Genomic DNA, 12,545 nt, shown 5'->3' with positions numbered 1-12,545 from the left:
ACAAAGTCTCACTTTCCGCTAACTTAGGACAAAAATTTCAATCTTTCATGGACTCAATATGCCCCTCACGGAATACCTTGGGGTGTCTTCTTTCCGAAATGGGGTCACATGTGGGGTATTTATACTGCCCTGGCTTTTTAGGGGCCCTAAAGCGTGAGAAGAAGTCTGGAATATAAATGTCTAAAAATGTTTACGCATTTGGATTCCGTGAGGGGTATGGTGAGTCCATGTGAGATTTTATTTTTTGACACAAGTTAGTAGAATATGAGGCTTTGTAAGAAAAAACAAAAACAAACAAAAAATTTCCGCTAACTTGTGCCAAAAAAAATGTCTGAATGGAGCCTTACCAGGGGGGGTGATCAATGACAGGGGGGTGATCAATGACAGGGGGGTGATCAATGACAGGGGGGTGATCACCCATATAGACTCCTTGATCACCCCCCTGTAAGGCTCCATTCAGACGTCCGTATAATTTTTACGGATCCATGGATCGGATCCGCAAAACACATGCGGACGTCTGAATGGAGCCTTACAGGGGGGTTATCAATGACAGGGGGTGATCAGGGTGATCACCCCCCTGTCACTGATCACCCCCCCTGTAAGGCTCCATTCAGACATCCGCATGATTTTTATGGATCGGATCCACAAAACACATGCGGACGTCTGAATGGAGCCTTACAGGGGGGTTATCAATGACAGGGGGTGATCAGGGTGATCACCCCCCTGTCACTGATCACCCCCCCTGTAAGGCTCTATTCAGACATCCGCATGATTTTTTACGGATCCATGGATACATGGATCGGATCCACAAAACACATGCGGACGTCTGAATGGAGCCTTACAGGGGGGTTATCAATGACAGGCGGGTGATCACCCATATACACTCCCTGATCACCCCCCTGTCACTGATCACCCCCCCTGTAAGGCTCCATTCAGACATCCGCATGATTTTTACGCATCCATGGATAGGATCCACAAAACACATGCGGACGTCTGAATGGAGCCTTAAGGCTCCATTCAGACGTCCGCATGTGTTTTGCGGATCCGATCCATGTATCCATGGATCCGTAAAAATCATGCGGACGTCTGAATGGAGCCTTACAGGGGGGTGATCAATGACAGGGGGTGATCAGGGAGTGTATATGGGTGATCACCCGCCTGTCATTGATCACCCCCCTGTAAGGCTCCATTCAGACGTCCGTATGCTTTTTGCGGATCCGATCCATGTATCCGTAAAAATCATACGGATGTCTGAACGGAGCCTGACAGGGGGGTGATCAATGACAGGGGGGTGATCAATGACAGGGGGGTGATCAATGACAGGGGGGTGATCAGGGAGTTTATATGGGGTGATCATGGGTGATCAGGGGTTTATAAGGGGTTAATAAGTGACGGGGGGGGGGTGTAGTGTAGTGTGGTGTTTAGTGCGACTGTACTGAGCTACCTGAGTCCTCTGGTGGTCGATCCTAACAAAAGGGACCACCAGAGGACCAGGTAGGAGGTATATTAGACGCTGTTATGAAAACAGCGTCTAATATACCTGTTAGGGGTTAAAAAATTCGGATCTCCAGCCTGCCAGCGAGCGATCGCCGCTGGCAGGCTGGAGATCCACTCGCTTACCTTCCGTTCCTGTGAGCGCGCGCGCCTGTGTGCGCGCGTTCACAGGAAATCCGGCCCTCGCGAGATGACGCGTATATGCGTCGTCGTGCGCAGGGCTGCCACCTCCGGACCGTTAGGCGGTCCGGAGGTGGTTAATGGCCCCCAAAATCCCTGGGGGGGGGGTTGATGTAGTAGCAGGAAAGCACACACTGTCCCCCTGTCCTCTATGAGCCCCCCCCCCCCCCCCCCCCCCCATGGCATATTTCTCCCACTCCATCATGGGCCAGTGACAGATGGGATCCATCCAGTTGTTACTACCAAATACCTGTAAGTTGCTTGGCTGGCTCAGGCTGTGTCTGTTGTGGCTGCTTGCTGGCGCTTGGGCTCGCTCCGCCTCCTTCTTCTCTCTGCCTGTGCGGCAGCTGCGTCACGCTCCAGCAGCCACTGGTCTGCTCTGTTAAAGAGACAGGCAGGCCAGGCAGCAGAGCGGCCCCGCCCCCTCCTCACTTAGTCTCTTTCTATAGTCCAGACCGTGACTCGGTGCTGTTAGATGACTGGTGGGTGGCGGTGGCAACAAAATATAGTAGTAAGCACAGCCCGCTCGCACACCCCAAAGGCCGGCCCTTTGCGCAGCGCACAGCTCCCATGCCCCGCCGCAATATTCGGCAGCTAAAAGGCTAAAAAGTCTTGTTGGTCACCGAGTGCTGCTGGGCCCCCCAGGAGTAACTGGGCCCGGGGCAGCTGCCCCTTTTGCCCTGCGGTAAAGACTGCCCTGAACTGCCATAAAATAATGTATACTGTGTGCTATATTTGTTTTTGTTTTTATTAACATTGTCATTGGACCTTTTGTTTGGCACTAATGTGAGATTTCCTCAGCGTAGATGCTGAACGTAATGGGAAAATGAAATGTGAACAGAACCTTGGCTCTCTTTAGTCTGGATCTATCTCCTCTCCAACATTCTTGGATGTTGGAAAACCAATAGGCTGAATTTTCTTGTCCCTTTCTACATTTTACTTGCTCAAGATACTGGAGTCCTAGTTGTACTCTACTCTCCCCTGAAACCGAGCAGGTCCTTGGAAGATCTACCAGTCCCGATTGTTGGCCTGTGAGACCTTCTAGCTGTCGCATACTACTGTCTGTTGGTCATCCTGTTGTCACGTAGTGATGTGGGAGGGAACACCACACCGACAACAGGAGGGAAGGGAAAAGGAACTAGGCCTCAAAGTTAGGGAAAGGGAAACGGTCAGTCCTAGCCCTGACTACTATCCATACGAAGAGACCTTGAGGGTAGGAATGTTCACACTGGAACCGAAGACCCTGAATAGCCCTGGAGTAGTGTCTGGGCTTGAGACGGCTTGCTCCTTCCAATATGAAAGAACCAGCGTCTCCCTGATGCCTAATAACAAAAGACAGAGGGGAAACAACAAAATATGAAAGGGAAGTAACACTTTTTTTTTAAGTAAATGGACGAGCAGGAACTCAGAAGAGGACAACACACCAGCACTTCCAATACCAAACTGAAGCTCTCAACCGCATAGCATGATGGGTAAATCCAGACTAAATAGAAGAGTAGTAATGACCACTAAGCTACACCTGAGACCAGAGGTGTGGTCCTACCAGCAACAACACTGAAAACAAGTGATTCCAAAGAGGCTGTCAGATCACATCACGTGCAACCAGTCTCTTAGATCTTCTGACACCTGTCACGTTAGGTGTCACAGTCTGTCTCCTGTAGGGTTGACCCGTCTATAAAAGCTCTTCCTCCAAATATGAGCTTACCCAATTTAACATACTGATAATCGAATAAAAAAAAAATCAAAACTGGTCATGAAGCTCAGCAGAAACTTGAAAGAGAAAAAATAAGTCTCCGGCTGTCTGAACTTCTCTTCTTTGATCACTGCAAAAAAAAATATATTAAAATAAAATCACCAAGAAAATTATATCTATACATTTTTTTTTCTTCTTTTTAATGTGAATATGAAAAGCATATGCAAATGGAGTCCTCCCATTATTTCGCATCGCTCAACTAAAATGAACAAAGTGCTAACCAACTAATTGATACCCTTGTCTGTGTGCTTTGTGTCTGTGTGTAAATGGTTTTATCTCTGCAAAAATCTGTCATTTAATCCCTTTCATGCAGCCCCTCATTACGGATCCCGCTATGTGATGAATAACTCTCGCCTGTGTATTATTTAGTGTTTTTTTTTGCTGGAAGCTTTCTATTCTGGATGTAAAGGAGAACATTTCTCTGAAGGCCCCAGAGGGCAGCTCCAACACTGTTAGATAACGCTGCAATTAGCAGAAATCAAAGTAAATATTGCCTGGAAAATCAAATGCTATTAAATAAGCGCTCGTTCCGTCCCCGGCGCTGGCCCTCTACCCTTTTTTTTTTTGCGCTCAAATCTTTTTTTTTAAGGCGGCATTCAAAGGGAGCCTCTCGCCTACAAAATCTGCTTCACATTCAGCATACCGCCATGTAGAGTAGGTGCTCTGAAACTCAAGCATACCTTTCTTGTGAAAATCTGTTCCGCTAATCCTGAGAAATGCCTCTATTTTTTATTTTTTTATATAGTTTTATGCAAATAAGGATTTCGGTGCACTGTTTGGAGCACCATCGCTCCGACAGTAATGTTTTCGGTGCACTGTTTGGAGCATCATCGCTCCGACAGTAATGTTTTCGGTGCACTGTTTGGAGCATCATCGCTCCGACAGTAATGTTTTCGGTGCACTGTTTGGAGCATCATCGCTCCGACAGTAATGCCGCCCAGGATTTCAGAGCCAGTAGTGATGAGACTGGGGAAGCCAGGGGCACCAAACTGAGTGGCTCCGCCCACAGTGCACTGAAAACCTTATTTGAATAAAGATTAAAGAAGCATTTTCTCTAAATACGAGCACAACGAAGGTGTGGTTAAGGTTCCGAGCACCTATGCTAATTGGCAGTATGCTTACTTTGAGGGTCCATTCACACGTCCGTTGTTTCTTTCCTGATCTGTTCCGTTTTTTGCGGAACAGATCTGGACCAGTTCATTTTCAATGGGTCCTGAAAAAAAATCAGACATTGTGCTGTCCGATTTAAATTTTTTTCAGGACCCATTAAAAATGAATGGGTCCAGATCTGGTCCGCAAAAAACGGAACAGATCAGGAAAGAAACAACGGACGTGTGAATGGACCCTAAAACTGATTTTTGGAGGGGAACGGCTCCATTTAAAGGGGTGGGCCACTTTATATTACTAGCTGCGTATGCACTGGGCAGGTTGTATAAGCGTTAATAAACTATTAGCATTGATATCCCATTGTTTAGTATGAATTATTCATGTTTTATATGCAAGTCCCCTGACCTGCATGCCAGCGCTGCACATGACCCCGGCCTCCGTTCAGTTACGCTGGGGATGCACTGCACATGCGCTAGTTTCCCTGTCAATGAATGGAAGCTACTGATAGATGAAGTCAGGTCAGGGCACCTGTGTGTAAGGCCTCATGCACACGACCGTTGTGTGCATCCGTGTCCATTGTTCCGTTTTCCGTGATTTTCTGCGGACCCATTGACTTTCAATGGGTCAGTTAAAAACTCGGAAAATGCACCGTTGTTCATCCGCGCCTGTGTTTCCTGTCCATCAAAAAAATAGGACCTGTCCTATTTTTTTGGACGGACAACGATTCGCGGACCCATTCAAGTCAATGGGTCCGTGAAAAAACACGGAGGCACACAAGATTGTCACCCGCGATCCGTGTCTGTTTTTTTCCTATCATTTTCAAGGCAAACCTGACTTAGATTTTTTTTTTTTTTTTTCACTTTTCTGGCCTGGTGATCCTCCAAAAATCAAGGAAGACACACGGAAGGAAAAACTGACACTGATCACGGAACAACGGAACCCTGTTTTGCGGACCGTGAAAAAATACTGTCGTGTGCATGAGGCCTAAACCTGAATTATGCATACTAAACTATCGGACATCAGTGCCAGTAGTGTAATAATGCGTATTACTAGCCGCAGGTTTGTGCAGTTAGTATTATAAACTGGCCAACCCCTTTAAGCCAAAATGGCAGTATAAGCAACAGAAGTACAAGGGCCAGCAGCAACATCAGTGGTCAGGTCAGCGGATGAGACATTAGGTCTAGTGGTTAGAAATATGCCAAAAACACGTCCAATTGAGGTTGGAAAGTCAGACCAAGTCAGCAAACGAAAGTCGAAAACATGAAAAACCTGGAAGTACAAGCTTGCCACAGGATCCAAAGTGCAATCGGTGACTGGTCCAACACCAGTTAAGGCTCTTTAAAGGGGTTATGCCACGATTTATGTAAAAAATTTAAACCAGACACCATATAGTACATGAGTCTCTTTCTAACAAAGCTAGAACCAGCGCTGTACCTCACATGGGATCCAGAGATCTCCTCATTCATTGCTGCAATGGCTCTGCTAGATTTATTTCCCCGTAACTTCCACAGCATCGAACAGAAGATATGGCTGGTAACAATTAAAACTGAGCACATGCGACCACCTCAGGAAGGTGAACAAGAAAGATGGAAAATTACAAGCAGTAGGTGGCGATATAAAAATACATTTTACAATTACAAAAATATTCAGGTGGCACAACCCTTTTAACATAGTAACATGGTAAATAAGGCCGAAAAAAGACATTTGTCCATCCAGTCCGGCCTGCTATCCTGCAAGTTGATCCAGAGGAAGGCAAAAAAAAACTGAGGTAGAAGCCAATTTTCCCCTATTTAGGGGAATAAAAACTTCCTTCCCGACTCCAATCAGGCAATCGGAATAACTCCCTGGATCAGCGACCCCTCTCTAGTAGCTATAACCTGTAATATTATTACACTCCAGAAATACATCCAGGCCCCTCTCTAGTAGCTATATCCTGTAATATTATTACCCTCCAGAAATACATCCAGGCCCCTCTTGAATTCCTTTATTGTACTCACCATCACCACCTCCTCAGACAGAGAGGTCCATAGTCTCACTGCTCTTACCGTAAAGAATCCTCTTCTGTGTTTGTGTACAAACCTTCTTTCCTCCAGACGCAGAGGATGTCCCCTCGTCACAGTCACCGTCCTGGAGATAAATAGCTGATGGGATAGATCTCTGTACTGACCCCTGATATATTTATACATAGTAATTAGATCTCCCCTCAGTCGTCTTTTTTCTAAAGTGAATGACCCTAATTTTGATAATCTTTCAGGGTACTGTAGTTCCATTATTCCAGTTATTACGTTAGTTGCCCTCCTCTGAACCCTCTCTCCAGCTCTGCTATGTCTGCCTTGTTTACAGGAGCCCAGAACTGTACACAGTACTCCATGTGTGGTTTGACTAGTGATTTGTAAAGTGGTAGGACTATGTTCTCATCACGAGCATCTATGCCCCTTTTGATGCAACCCATTATCTTGTTGGCCTTGGCAGCAGCTGCCTGACACTGGTTTTTGCAGCTTAGTTTGCTGTTTATTAAAATTCCTAGATCTTTTTCCATGTCAGTGTTACCGAGTGTTTTACCATTTAGTATGTATGGGTGACTTGCATTATTCCTTCCCATGTGCATAACTTTATATTTGTCAGTGTTAAACCTCATCTGCCACTTATCTGCCCAAGCCTCCAGTCTATCCAGATCTCTCTGTAGTAGTATATTGTCCTGATCAGTGTTAATTACTTTATACAGTTTAGTGTCACCTGCGAAAATGTATATTTTACTGTGCAAGCCTTCTACAAGATCATTAATAAATATATTGAAGAGAATAGGGCCCAATACTGACCCCTGAGGTACCCCACTAGTGACAGTGACCCCTCCAGTACTGACCCCTGAGGTACCCCACTAGTGACAGTGACCCAATCTGAGTGTGTACCGTTAATAACCACCCTCTGTTTTCTATCACTGAGCCAGTTACTTACCCACATACAGACGTTTTCTCCCAGTCCGAGCATTCTCATTTTATATACTAACCTTTTATGTGGTACAGTGTCAAATGCTTTGTAGAAGTCCAGATACACGACATCCATTGATTCGCCGCTGTCAAGTCTAGAACTTACCTCCTCATAGAAACTGATTAAATTGTGTGACATGACCGATCCCTCACGAAGCCATGCTGATATGGCGTTATTTGCTTATTTCCGTTGAGATGCTCTAAGATAGCATCCCTCAGAAAACCTTCAAACAGTTTACCCACAACAGATGTTAAACTTACCGGCCTATAGTTTCCAGGCTCTGTTTTTGGACCCTTTTTGAATATTGGCACCACATTTGCCATGCGCCAATCCTGTGGGACATTCCCTGTCAGTATAGAGTCTGCAAATATTAGAAATAAGGGTCTGGCTATGACATTACTTAATTCCCTTAGGATACGGGGGTGTATGCCATCTGGTCCTGGCGATTTGTCTATTTTAATCTTTTTAAGTCGCTGATGTACTTCTTCCTGGGTCAGACAGGACACTTGTAATGGGGAATTTATTTTTATATTCAGCATGTCATCTGACAGTTTATGTTCCTCAGTGAATACATTGGAGAAAAATATATTTACGGCAACAGCTTTGCTTTCTCCTCGTCGCTCTCTGCGACTCCCCCCTCATTACTCTTTAAAGGGCCGACACCTTCAGATTTATACTTTTTAACATTTATATAATTGAAGAACATTTTAGGGTTCGTTTTATTCTCTCTGGCAATTAATCTCTCGGTCTCTAGTTTGGCCGCTTTTATTAGTTTTTTTACATGTTCTATTTTTTTCCTTATAGTTTTTCAGTGCTTCCTCGCTACCTTCCTGTTTTTAGTGTTTTATATGCTTTCTTTTTGTCATTTATTGCTTTCTTTACAGTTCTGTTTATCCACATTGGTTTCTTTTTGTTCCTTAACCTTTTATTCCCATACGGTATGTACCTCTCACAATGAGATTTTAGGATGCTTTTAAAGATATCACAGTTTGTGGTTGTATTTTTATTTTTGAGGACTTTGTCCCAGTTAGGCCTATGGCCTCTCTTAGTTGGCAAAATTTTAGCTTTTTTGAAGTTTTTGGTATTTTTGTTCCTCCCTTTAATTGGGAAGAAATTGGTTTTCTGGGTAGCTACCTATAGGGTGCTTGTAAGTGTGTCTGTAAGACTCTTCACACCATTTTGGATCTCCTAAAAAAAAATGCCACCTGTGAGATCTTTTTCCAGCTGAGCCTTTTTTTTTTTTTTTTTTTTTATGCTGCATTCTCCTTATTTTGTGATTCAAAAACTTTCTACCACAACTGGTTTGCAGATCTTTCAACTGCTTCTCAGTGCTTATTATCTTAATTCTAATCTGTATTCCTAAAAAAATGATTTTTCCTTTTCTTTGTATTTGATCTGTGAGGTCTGACACCCCGAACCCGCGGCACTCCTGTGAGAGCCGCTGTCTTCTCCCTGCTCGCCAAACACATTGCCATACATCGTATAGCCACTGTTCTTGGTATTGCACTGTTCTTGCAATATAGTCCTAGAGGTGAGACCCGCACCTATCGGACATTTATGGCATTGTCCTATCGTTAAGCCAGAAATGTCCAGATGGGACAATCCCTGTAACCCCAGCTAGAGAACTTGAGTGAGACAAAACACCTCCTAAGGGTCCCAGACAAGGTGGAAATGATCTACCGAGTCATGATAGGAGGTCATCCTTCAAGTGTGAATCTCCCTCATTTATGCATGTAGGTCCATCCTAGACAACGATAACTTCTGGCTCCACTGCTGTTTTATCCGAAGTAACAAAGTACTGAAGAAGCCTGGTGGACCATTTCCATATCTCTCGGGTACATTCAGTATATAGTGGAGTGGGTCCAGCGTAACATTACGATGCAAGACTCCAGAAACCCGATACCTCCTCAACCAAAATGGTGTTACCTGAGGACAGTCCCAACAAAAGTGGAGCAAGGAACCCTCCCGATCCTGGCATCTCCAACACTTAGGCCTGGGATGTGGTACCAAAACGTAAACATTTCTTATTGAGTTTCCTGGTAAATGGTGCGTATCTTTTTGGTTTTGTCAATTCCAGACCGGATAATCTGCTAGAGCTCAGGGGAAATTGTTCTACCTAAGGGGACTACCTTTTTGGATGGTAGGTTCAGACGGCTTTCCCCTGTGTGGACACTTTTTAAAAAGGCGGTATTCCTGAGAAAGTACCGTAGGGTTGTCATGAATGGACGGTTGCTGGTCTGTACCTATACCCTGCTGTCTCTGAATTGAGAATGGAGAATTTGGGGAAGAGAGACCCTCACTACTTACACATTTTTGGTTTCTCAGAATACCCCTTTAACCTGCAGAAATGAAATATATCATTTAGACTTAGCGCTAAAATGTCCACAAATCCTAAGCACTGGTGATCATGTGAAGGAAGTCTGGGAAATTATACCGCGATGGCCTTTCTCGGTACGACGCGTCTTTGTTCGACCCGGGGCGGTTCCAGATCCCTGTCGTATACTGACTGCTTCACGTGTCAGATTTTCAGTCCTGCGCCTTCGGAAATGCATCCACTTTGAATGTGCTGGAACAAGCTCATTTTTATGTTAATACAAACATTCACAGGACGGGATTATTGTGTTTGCAGTACATTGAATTGCATGGCTCCCCACCGAGGAGGGTTTTTCTCTTCTTCCCCGGAAGAATGAACCGTCACAGCATGACATATTTATGCAGCTCCAAATAATCTCTGTGGATGCCAATTCAGAATAAATCGGGTTCATCGCCTCCCTTCAGCAGAGTTTCGAGAAACGCGTTTGCTGGCAGCATTGAATGCATTTGTAAAGCGCCTTCGCTCATCAGGCTCTCTCTAAGGGGGTTAATAGTGCCGGCAGCCATGTTGTTTGGCCTACACTTACAGACCCATTCGATAAGGGAATCGACTGGCCATCTACATCTAATATTGGGGGTAGCATCCTTTTTTTTTTTTTTTTTTTTTAGAAAGAGTGATCTGACAAAAAGAAGAGGTCATCTGCGGAGAAGTCTAATTCTAGGCTGTGCGCAGAATACAGACCTCCTTGGCTGATTATAGTCTTCCTATTGTGTGGCAGACAGAAACGCGTTGAGATGGGGCCAGCTCCAAGTGTATGTGGGTCCCTGGGAACAGTGGTTCTTGTCTTCCCCATTTTTACCTGGGAATTATGAGAAGCTTAGAATCGGTGAAGCATTATAGGATTTTGCTTCAGCTTTGCTTTTTTTTTTTTTTTTTTTAACTTTTTTTTTTTTCTCTTCTATCTCTGGAATTTGAGATCTTTGCCAAGCCAGGGCGAGTGTCATGAATGATATTTCCTGCCCGTACGTCGCGTCTTCTATTTGAACATCTGTTCTTTATATTTGTTTTAATTTCGTGAAGGGGGGGGCTGCTGCTAAACCGAGGAACCACAGAGATTGCACCTACAACAGTCTATGCTACTTTAGTATGTGCCCTACCAGCTAAGTGTACTTTAATATTACATAATGCTATACCTAATAAACTCTCCATGCAACAAACCCTACTGTGTCCTTAATTGGCATGGATAGTGCCGCTAATTCACAGGAATAGTTCCCTCATTGGGCGTGGATGGTTCCCCCTAATTGGCATGGGTATTGTCCCTGGCTGGCATGTATCTTGCCATTAATTGGAGTGGATAGTGTCCACAATTGGCATCGATACTATGCCCTTAATTTGGTGTGTGCAGAGTTCACGTTTCTGAAGTGCAGGTAAAGCATCTGTCCCTTTATAAAGTATACAGAGTTTGTAGAGCGCATGGTAACATGGCATCCAATATTCTTCATTGTGTCTCTGTTATGGCAGTGGTTGTGGAACCACTGTGTCAACCAACAGATTAGGCTTTGGGCTATTCCTAAGCGCGTTATCCTGGCAGTTCCATGGTTTTCACCCTTTTAACCCCTAGTACAGGGATCTGGACTTCGCTGCAGGGGAACCACCAGGCTGCTACCTCCTGAAATAGTCTCTGTGAGGTTGACAGCTCAGACATGAGGAGTCAGAGACACCAGTATAGAACACAGAGGGCAAAAACCTTAGTTAGGGCTAGCAGCCTACATTCTATACGGTTAAACGGTCCGAGGTCAGGACCAGAAGCAGAGAGTCCGTATGGAAGACAGAGGACAGGCAGCCGGGGTGTGGGGGCGGTCAGGATCTGACAAATGGGCAGAAAATCAACGCAAGGGCAGACAACAGAACACAAACCTTTGCAAGTCACTAAAATGATAGAACACTTGTCTCACAGGGGAAGGTGCGTTAAAGGGTTGTCTCGCTTCAGCAAATGGAATTTATCATGGAGAGAAAAATCAATACTAATGTATTGTGATTGTCCATTGTGCCTCCTTTGATGGCTTGTTTAATTTTTCCATCACAATATACACTGCTGGTTTCCATGGTTACGACCACCCTTTAATCCAGCAGCGGTGGCTGTGCTTGCACGCTATAGAAAAAAGCGAGTTCACATAGGCCAGTGCTTTTTCCTATGCTAGAAAAAAATCCCCTCCATAAATTTGGTATCGCCAAACGTAGTAAAACACAAAAAAACGATATATGTATTTGGTATCGCTGTAATCATACTGACCCAGAGAATAAAGTTATCATGTTATTTATGTAGAAACATTAATGCAGCAAAATTTAACATAGCAGTATTGTTTTTAAAAAAAATTCTATCTTCCCCCAAAAAGTTAATAAAAGTTAATCAGTAAGTTATGTGTACCGCAAAATTTTGCCATTAAAAACTACAACTTGTCCCGCAAAAAAAATAAAAAAAGTTAAATAAATGGAAAAATAAAAAAGTTATAGCTATTGGAATGCGAAGATGAAAAAAAACTAAATAAAATTGGTTGGTCACTAAGATAGTGGTCCCCAACCACCGGTCCGCGGCCCAGAACCGGGCCCTGGATGATTGTTTGCCGGGCCGCGGCAATACAGACGAGGAGAGATGCGGGACGCGCACATTACACAACTTCAGGTGGCAGAGGAGGAAGGAAGGAGAGC

At 44.5% G+C, this 12,545-nt stretch overlaps 1 protein-coding gene across 1 annotated transcript in view; it reads left to right on the top strand.

Moving 5' to 3' along the window:
- MAEA (macrophage erythroblast attacher, E3 ubiquitin ligase) overlaps positions 1-12,545 on the top strand; it is a 60,725-nt gene that overhangs the window by 26,406 nt on the left and 21,774 nt on the right. The window lies entirely within an intron of this gene.

Source organism: Bufo gargarizans, chromosome 1, assembly GCF_014858855.1.
Source record: "Bufo gargarizans isolate SCDJY-AF-19 chromosome 1, ASM1485885v1, whole genome shotgun sequence".
NCBI lineage: Eukaryota > Metazoa > Chordata > Amphibia > Anura > Bufonidae > Bufo > Bufo gargarizans.
This window is presented reverse-complemented; position numbering and strand designations above follow the sequence as displayed.